The following is a 10,331-nucleotide window of genomic DNA, read 5'->3' as shown; positions in this document are numbered from 1 at the left end:
CTCTGCTCTGTTTTCAAATTAAAAGATAAATGCTGCTCAGACTTTGTACCTTGATATGGCCTTTATCTACTCACATGATTAACATTTCATAAATCTGAGATGGGGAAACTTTGGCCACCTCAGATATTGTTGGACTACAAGTCCCATTTTCCCTAATTATTGGACATGCTGGTTGGAACTGATGGCGGAAGGAATATAACAATATCTGAAAAGCCACAGGTTCCCTGTCCTTGTGTATGTGTGTATCAAAGCCAAAGAACATAACAAAATACTCCCAACTTCATCACTAAAAATATATATCTGAAAACAAACACTGAGAGAGAGAATACGATTTGTAATAACGCAACAGACATTTACAAACAGCTGTATCCTGTCTTAAGAGAGGAATTTTGAACTGGCGACACCTTTGAGAAAATAAAACCTCATGTGCTATTCAGATCATGTTCTCTTTGCAGTGTTGATAGCATGATAAAACTGCATTCACCACATTCATGGATTTCAAACCCCAGCCTATAGTGGAAAGACTAAATTAAACACCTACACTATAACTCAATCTTATGAGGAGGGAGCTCAAGTACACCACAATCACAAGCTGAAATTAGTCTCATGAATTTATTTCATTTCTACCCTATCCTTCTCTTGTTAGGCACAAGGTAGCAGTTGTGGAATTTCCAGGTCTTCCCTCAAGACACTGACCACATCGAGGCCAGCGTAGATTTAGTAGGTTCCACTGTACCATGTGCCTTCACCCCATGCTCTGAGCCCAAGTATATCAACAAATACAGCAATTCTGTTCCCACTCACCTGGGTATAAGCCCTATTGAACTGGATTTATGATCGAATGGATATACATGTATAGGATTGTGCTGCAAAATGGTAAAAATTCCCAGCCTGAGATGGGGAGGAGGAACAGAGATCTAAAGGAACATACATTTGCAAAAGTCAAATGCATCCTAGGAAGTATTGTGTCAGGCACTATAGAACAAACGCCAACAATCCAAATGGGACTCCGTATCAAATGACAGAAACAAACAGTCAATTCTCAATGAAATTCTTGCTTCTAATAGCATTCCCTTAGGCTAGGTCCTTACATTCTTCTGCTGATGAGAACATAAGAACTACCCTACCAGATCACAAGAACATAAGACAATCCTGCTGGGTCAAGCCATGGGCCCAACTAGTCAAGCATCCTGTTCCCAACTAGATGTCTATGCAAGTTCAGTGCCATTCTCCCCACTTGTGAATACTGTAACTGCTATTCAGAAGCATATTGCCTACAACAGTGAAGGTAAGCAGAGATATCATGAAAGCAGCCACTGAAAGTCTCATCCTCCATGGAGCCACAGCAAAGTTTTCCCTGCCCATGTTGCTATGAAACGTAAGAAACTTGAACCATCCTGGAAGAACCAAATTGTGACTTCTCCCCACATCACTATTTATCTAGTTTTCCAAGACTTGATGCTGGTGTTGGGAGAGGCCACAGCCTTTCACCTTTTCTTGGCTGGGATCTGTCCTCAAACTGGGATAACACCCCTTGTTTGTCTGGGTAGCGGCAGTGGCGTAGCGTGGGTTGTCAGCACCCGGGGCAAGGCAAGTAATTTGCACCCCCTAACCCATGGATTTGCACCCCCTAACCCTAACCCCCAGATGATGCGCCCGGTGCGGCCGGCCCCCCCTGTACCCCCCCACGCTACGCCACTGGGTAGCGGATAGATGTGTGTGTGGATAGCTTTGACTTATGCATGTCTGGAATGAAGATTACTATAGAAAAATAAGAGTCACAACCACTGCCCCAGTACTTTTGCCACTGGCGCTGCCCATCCCTGCCATACGGGCCCCCCCAAAGGTCACTCTCGATGCAATGCAGCCCCTGACCGGTGGCATAGGAAGGGGAGTATGGTGGGTGTGGGCCACCCTGGCTGTCATCACTGAGGGGGGTGACCGCGGGGCCTGGCCTCCAGCACGCCCAAGCCACACAATCTCTCCTGGGAAGTGACGCGGTGGCTCGGGCACCTGTAGGCTCCACGCTGCCCGAAATGGCAACGTGGGGCTTGTGGACTCTGTGGAGGTTCTGTGCAGTGTGCTCTGCCCCAGCTTGCCCCGCCCCCGGGTGCAGGGCATTTGCGCTGCCCCGGGTGCCCAAGCAGCTTAGCTACGCCCCTGCCCCTGCTCAAGACAAACCAGGCTTTTTGGAACACTGCAAATCCTTTGAAACCCCAACACGGCAGAATTGTGGAAATAAAGAAATCCATGTTACCCTGCAAAATTAGCATAATATATCCTGAATGCAGAAGTTGGAAGAAAGAAAGAAAGAAAGAAAGAAAGAAAGAAAGAAAGAAAGAAAGAAAGAAATGCTACTGCTGTGGAAAACTCCATAGCTCTGCAAACATTATGCATGGTGCAGCACAAGGCATCTTAGAAAATGGATCAATGTAAAATGACAAGAAAAAAAAGAACCGGGTGCTGTGGAAAGACAGAGCTAGTAGATACAATCCTTATGTTGAGCAAAACACATTGCAAAACTACTGGAGCCTATTGTACATTCTGCCAATAGCCTCACATCTATACTACGCCTGCTACTGTTTCATGTCATCTTTATTAAATATAGCCTGACCTTTTCACTGAAACCCATCTCTGCAGAACAAAGAGATCGAAGAAGGGGGGAACCTGACCCAAATAATAATTGTAATGAATGTCAGGAGAGAGCAGCATTTCAGCTGCTTTTTTTTTTTTAGTCTTGGTCACAATTTATATTGCCTGCAGAACAGACTACTTACTGAGAAACTGGGGCATCACATCCTTTTCTACCTTGTTATAAAACACACACACACAGTGGAAGTTGCTAGGCATCGTATACAGTGCTTCTAGAGCAAATTTGCAATAATCATAAGTCAGTCACCGCAATCTGTGAAGTGACAAAAGGCTTGAAGACAATTTGCAACAAGTAATATTACACTTTTGCATTATGATACTAAAATACAGCTTTGAACTCTCGGCTCCTTATTTGTTTTTAACTGCGTTTCTTTGGAAGCACATGCAGAGAGAGGTAACAGATTAATCTTTGATAAACCTCGACGTTATCCCAATAGTCGTTTCTCCCTTTTAGAACTAGAAAGCTGTTTGAGGCCTGACAGTCAATACATCTTCTAAAGCAGTTGGCCTGAGTAGTTTTCTTCTTCTAGGATGGGAGATGCCCTGTCTTCCTTTTTTATCTGTCTTTGTTCTATACGCTTGTTTTGTTTGCTGTCACTTGAAGCTACTGACTGATTTGTCATGGAAACATATTGCTCGGAATAGTCAATTATGTTGTCACTTGAATCTTGAAGTTGTCACTTGAAGTATAATCAGTGAAAGACCTTTTCCACAACAGGATGAAAGAAACCCTCTTTGAGCATTTGAGATGGTTCAGATTTTCCTTCAGAATGCATTATCCACAAGAGACAGAGTATCTTCAAGGAAAAGGGGAAGGTGTGAATGACTTCCATGTCTTCTTTTGCAACTTCTGCTTACGGTAAATGTGTGATATGCACATGTTGCCCAGAGGAAGATCTGTGAGCTTCAGAGAACCCCTGCAATGGTTCCTCGTGAATCTCACCATTAGATGGATAAATAAAAGTTGCAATAATCTGCCACTCTGCATCTCTTAGAAAAGCACAGTAAGACATTTCTACATCAGTCCCTCTCACATTAAACTTGGATGGTGGAGTGTCCACCAGTCATGAACCAAAAGAAGGCCACACAAAAGAAAGGCGTGTTTTCCGCATAATCAGGTGTCTTCCTAGCTATCCCAAAATAGAGGTTAAAGCGAGTGTAAACTTTTATAGATTAAAAACTCAAACAAGCACCCGTGAGCTCACAGGCAGTATGAAATCTTGAGGTGTTGGTTGTGAGGGACAAAATGGAGGATGGAGGGAATTTGGCTGCTCAGAATAAGTATCATAGAAAGGGGTTTAAAGGATGGGTGGATGTATGCTGTAAAGTTAAAGGACACGTTTTACCAATCTCTACACTATAGCTATAAATATTTTGTATTTTTATACTGCTAACCACCCTGGGATTTTCAGATGCATCTTTCTAGTTTCTAGCATCCTTCTAACCCTTGAATGCTTTCCCTTCTCGCTGTGCACCACAGACTGTCTACAATGTGATGCGACCTGGTATTTTACACAAGGGGCAATTCTGTTTGCATAGCTGCCCATTTACGACCTTTTATTTTTGTGTTTTTATATTATAAATTGCCCTGTGATCTTCGGCTGAAGGATGGTATAGAAATTTAATAAATAAAAAGTTCCTATTAATAGAAGGCATATGCTAAAATTCTAACTCAGCCAGGAGTTTGAAAAACTATTGCTTCCACAACAAAAGAAAAGTGTTTTGTACCATGAAATCAAGGTTACAGGTTGGCTCGTGTCCTGACTGACACAAGGATATTTTCTTTGCCGCATTCTCAAGTCAAAAAATCAATATGGGATAAAAGCATGACATTATCTCCATTCACTTAGCCAGGATTCCCAAAGGTGGATTAACAGGCTTCTTGACAAGCTAACAGCAACTACTTTGTATAGAAAGAAAGAAAAATTAAGAACTAAGATGTAACATCTCATTCACTAACCATCTCCAGCCGGTTCTAAATTCCTCTTGAAGCATTTCTTCTGAAGCAATAAGGCCCGGGATATTATCCCACAAAGAAAGAAGCTTACTACTGAGAAGAACTTGAAGATTAGCACCTCAATAGCCAACACCTGTATAGCAGAATTTATTCCCTTTCACCATTTCATGTGCAAGACTTGACCAAACCCTGCAGCTTAAGGGTTCACAAATTCATTTGCATACTAAAGCAAAGAAACCAAAGCAAAATAAATTATGAGGTACAGTTTCTCTGAAAGAAAATATTCTGTGGGGAATAGTGGGCAGAATTTAACATACTGCTAAGTGGCATATGCCGCTTTCCCACTTCTCCTCCCTCACCCCCACCCCAAACTTGTTCTGTACTAGTGGGTGCAATCCAATGTATGCATGGAGAGCATAATTTGAAAACTCCTACAATCGCCATCATCTGGATTAAAACCCCAAATATACCATTTTAGTGCACCAATACCATTTCCTCATTCATTCCCCCTCCTCAATTCTAAACAAGTTAATAAAAACAAGCACAACGAAAGGACGTGCCCAAACTCAAAAGTCCCACACATTTTACTAAAGCTTTAACCTTACTGATTTTTGTAAAAACCTTAATCTATAGCATTGTGCTTATTACAAGACTGAAAACAAATTAAGGCAGCATAGTACTGGAATGGTATGCACACTCTGTTCACCATAATATCACAGGATATGAAATAATATATTTTGCCAGGCTTTGTCAGAAACGTTTCTCAAAAAATTATGACTATATGCACAATGAACTATTTCCCCCTATCCCAAGCAAGACAGGGGACCAATGCAAGTCAACAAGTGATCATAGGAGTAAGGCATGCAGGAACATCCCTCCAGGCAATTATATTGCAAGCTGTGACATATGAATGTACATGTACTCAGGCATTCAAGTGTTCTGCGCCCACATGATTAATGGAGTGATCAAATCATGGAGCATAAACAGTTGGGCAGGGCACATCCTTATCTTTTAACCTGAAAGGTTCATGTGCTACACACACACACCATTTGTATGTTTGGAAATAAATAAACAATATTTCTTTTTTTAAAATAATCTCAGGGCCTTTCCATTGTAAATACAGTTATCATCGGAATGTGCATGTACAGAGCAAAGTGTGACACTCTTTAAGCTGCCAAACCAGACAAAGTAGCAGTGCTGTCAGGCACCCTCAGCAGCACTGAGAACAAGGGGAGGGACACAAATGTGGTCCCTGCAACTTTAAATGAAAAAATCAGAACAGTGTAACTGAAAAATGAGACAGGTGACGATATTGGAACCAAGGAACCAAGACATCCCAGAAGCCCTCTCCCAACTTCTTTGGGTTTCACTTATCCCCAACACTTAAATCCTTTCAAGGACATCTTGTCCCCACATCTCTGGAATTACCTTTTGTCACCTTATCATTTTATTAAACAAATACAGTCGTACCTTGGCTGTCAAACATAATCCCTTCCGGAAGTCCGTTCGACTTCTGAAAAGGTTTGACAACCAAGGCACGGCTTCTGATTGGCAGCAGGAGCTTCCTGCACTCAAGCAGAAGCCGCAGAAGCTGCGTTGGATGTTTGGGTTCTAAAGAACGTTTGCAAACCAAATCACTCAATTTCAGGTTTGCGGCGTTCGGGAGCCAAAACGTTCGAGTTGCAAGGCGTTCGGGATCCAAGGTACGGCTGTATGTGCCAATGCTGCTAAGGCAGTTTCCCCACCCCAGAAAGGCACTGATCAACTGCTCGCATCTACATTTTGGTGTCAGCTCCAGCCTGAGAGAGCAAGCAAAGGGATAGAAATGTGGGAAGCTGACTTGACTCCTGGTAACTGAGCCACAATGAGTTCAGTTAAGTCATCATAAGAAAAACAACAGCTGTAAAAGTATTAATAAGTTGGCTTTTCTAGCCAAGCATTCACAACATGCAACCCACCTCTTTCTTTTTGCAAAGATGCCTAAAATGTAACTGCTGTCATAATCCTTGAGTTGACCAAACATGCCCCTTCTTCTGAACCAAAACAAAGCATCCACACTCATACATGCACACCATGGTGTAACAGCATTTGCTCACAATTATTCCTCCTTATCCATCTTTCTCTCATCCATTCTTCTTTTCATCTCTACCTGTGCTGTTTCCACCCTTACCCCACACATCTGGTCTAAATTTAGGCATAAAGCTATTTGGGTCAGAATTGTGGGTTTGGGTTGTGCTACTCTGTAAAATACCTTGCCCACTCATGGTCTAACTACCATAATCTCCTCAAATGTTGGATTTGGATGGTCTGGTGTATATCAGTTTGGAAGGGAATGGACCCTCCAAAAACAAGGTAGTGGTTTCTTCAGATCTGTGAGATTCCCTAGGTATAGCTAAAGTATATTAGTTTGTAAACAAAAAGGAAACAGAATGTTAAAAAGGCACACAAGTGACTTTTAGGATCTATGGAATGTTGAAAGCGCCAGATGAAAAAGAACAGGAAATGGGGAGAATGGGGCTGCTTGGTCCCATAACAGCTTGAAGTATTTTAGATAAGGGATAATACTCAGGCAGGGTTCATGAAACAGGGTTTGGCTTTTTGTGGGGTGGTGTTTCATTTTAGTGTTTTTAAACATCTCTTCTCTAGACCTGGTTCAGGCTGATTCTCAGAATGCCAAGACAGCTCCTAGTTTTCAGACGAATTTTTCCTGAATGCTTAGAATAATTCCAAATCATGTGCAAAGAAGAATCCATGAATTTGGGGTGTAAGGGAGCAGTCATATCACATTGGTAATGTGCAAGGAAAGGGAGCCCTCAAGGAGAGTAGTATAGAGAGCAGGGATTAAGCAGCTTATACCTGCTCATTTTCTTCTAGGATGTCTCCACCACTTAGCTAAGTGTCGTCCAAGTGCTTTTAGAGACAGCCAGCAGAAATGTTCTTTTTAAAACTGAGAACATGGAAGCTATGACTCCAGTAACAAAACCATGCACTGCTGCCAGTCATCATGATTCACCACCCTGAAGCCATTTTAGCTTTCTATTGGGACTTGAGCAGTCACCTTCTAAGTGACCCCTGCAATGACAGTCACCATGCTTTTAGAATGGAATGTCACTATTTTCATGAGGAATGTTGGAGGGTATGGCATCCTACAGTCGAGGCAAGTGTGCTTTATGAGTCCATTACGTTCTGTGAGTCACGGCACTTATCCAAGGCTTCCTGCCAGATACAGTATCAAGCGGGCCAATGATACACACTTATGAACCCCCCCAACTTTGTAAGGGGGAATGCGGGTCACACTATTCTTCTAGCTCATTCCCTGTAGCCACTTAAGGATTTCTCTTCCACTGCTAGATACGCCATCATTGCAAAGCGAAGGGGAGAATATGGGCTTCACCTCAGCCAAAATTGTAATTTCAGCAAAAGTTCCCTGCACTCTAGCTGAGAGCAGGAACAAAGTGTGCAGCTGGGCCCCAGAGACTTCAGCCTGAAGTACTTTAGAAGATGTTATTCCTGACACCTGCTTTAAATGAACACCAAATAGCACGGAGAGTGCTTGAAATTGAATCCTCATGAAATCTGCTTCGAGTGTCAAGCCACATCACCGCAAACCACACAAAAGAATGCTTTAGCCCAAGAGTTATGCTGCATGTTTAAACCAGGAAGGAAGACGCATTATATAGAGCCAGACTGTATCTGAGTATTATATCTACAATCCAGGGAGAAGTTACCTTTTGGTCCCTGAAGGCTACAAGCAGCAGCTGGAGGTTATGCCTCCCTGTGCCCTCTTCTCCCCCTTACAACCGCAATCCCCCAGTGCACCAAACAGCTGTGTGGTGTGCTGGAGGAGGAACATGATTACGTGGGCAGGATGGCACCCATCACAACTGTACAACAAAATCCAGCAGCCCAGGCGGCAGTGGAATAAATTGGCAGGGGATCACAGGGAAGCCCCACAAGAGCTGCTTGCAGCCCATAGGTCACAGGTTGCCTACAGCGTTTGAAATTAGCCAGGCACCAGGCGCGTTTTGTCACTGTCATGGGTCCAATTGCGAAGACATTGAGATCTCTGGATGCCAGGCTGGCGACTGACATCACCATCTGGCTGGCTTCTCCAGCTTTCTTAAGCAGGTAAGCAGAAGAGCTTATTTATATCCCACCCTTTTCTCCAAGGAACACATGGTTCACCCTCCTCCTCAGTTAATCCCTACAACAACCCTGTGAGGGAGGTTAAGAAGGTGTGACTGGCCCGAGGCCACCCAGTGAGTTTCATGACTGAGTGGGGATTTGAACCCTGATCTCCCAGGTCCTAGTCCGACAATGGCTTCTTAGAGTATTTCTGCTATGGAGCAGCTATATAAATTAAGGAGGTAAATAAATATGGGGAAAGCAAAATGTCACTTAGAGAAGGATCTGAAATATTTTCCTTTAAGCTTGCATTTGTTTTACCTTGGATTGTTTTATTTGATGTTTTAATGTGCTGCAAACCACTTTGAGGGGTTTTTCTTTAAAATATAAAGTGGTATGGAAATGAATATCAATAATAATAATAAACCCATTGCAAAAAAATGGACATCTAGACATTCCGTTGTGGTGATTGTAACCTTGGTTTAAGGTGGCATTTGGTGAACAGCTTATATATCTGAGTTTCTAATGCTGGTTACCTTCATATGGTTTAAACGGACTGGCAGCAAATGTCCAAGGTTTCGGGCAGAGAGATGTTTTCCACCCTTACCTGGAGATGCTAGGGACTGAAGTTGGAACTTCTACATACAAAGCATGTCTCAAACCTTCAAGGCTACAATTATTCAGTGTTAGCATCCTCTGTACAGATTATTCAGCTATGTGATTATTCAACCCCCCAGCCTTCCTTAACTTCCAGACTGGCCCTCCCAGGACAATGGTCAGAGATGATGGAAGCTGTAATCTAAGACAGCTGGGTGGCATCAAATTAGGTAAGGCTGTCACATCCTTTGGTCTGCTTACATTATGATTTTGAAAAGCAATCAAGTTTTCTCTTCTGAATGGTGTCCTTGGTGATATGAGAGTTATTTATAACCTGGAATTATCAGCCTGGCCACAATGAATTTCAAACGTATGCTGAGGTCTGACCTATAATTGTCTGTGAGGTCTTCTTTAATCTATCATACAGAGGTAACGGTGCTTTAAAGGATCTTGTTGTAAAATAGCAAGCAATATTTTCAGTTTGATCCCAGCCAGCAATTTGAACCAACATTTCAGTTTCAGAAATATAAGGGTACAGTGGTACCTCGGGTTACATATGCTTCAGGTTACATACACTTCAGGTTACAGACTCTGCTAACCCAGAAACAGTGCTTCAGGCTAAGAACTTTGCTTTAGGATAAGAACAGAAATCGTGCTCCGGCGGCGCGGTGGCATGGGAGGCCCCATTAGCTAAAGTGGTGCTTCAGGTTAAGAACAGTTTCAGGTTAAGAACAGACCCCCGGAATGAATTAAGTGCTTAACCCGAGGTACGACTGTACTGTGTTTTCCAGGTAGCATATTATGGTATTTTTAAAACAAACAACAACAACAACAACAACACATACCTTTAGCGTACACCAAAGTGACTGGAGCACTTTCATGTTTTTAAATATGTGTTTTGGTTTTTGAAACACTTTCAAACTGCATTGTTGCAACCACTGGCAGAGGAACGGGAGGGTGAAGGGAGCGGACCGCCCCTGGCACCACTATTCTGGTAGGG

Source organism: Podarcis vaucheri, assembly GCF_965113315.1.
Source record: "Podarcis vaucheri genome assembly, chromosome: 8".
Lineage (NCBI taxonomy): Eukaryota > Metazoa > Chordata > Lepidosauria > Squamata > Lacertidae > Podarcis > Podarcis vaucheri.
The sequence above is the reverse complement of the archived record's forward strand: the minus strand, read 5'-3'. Positions refer to the sequence as shown.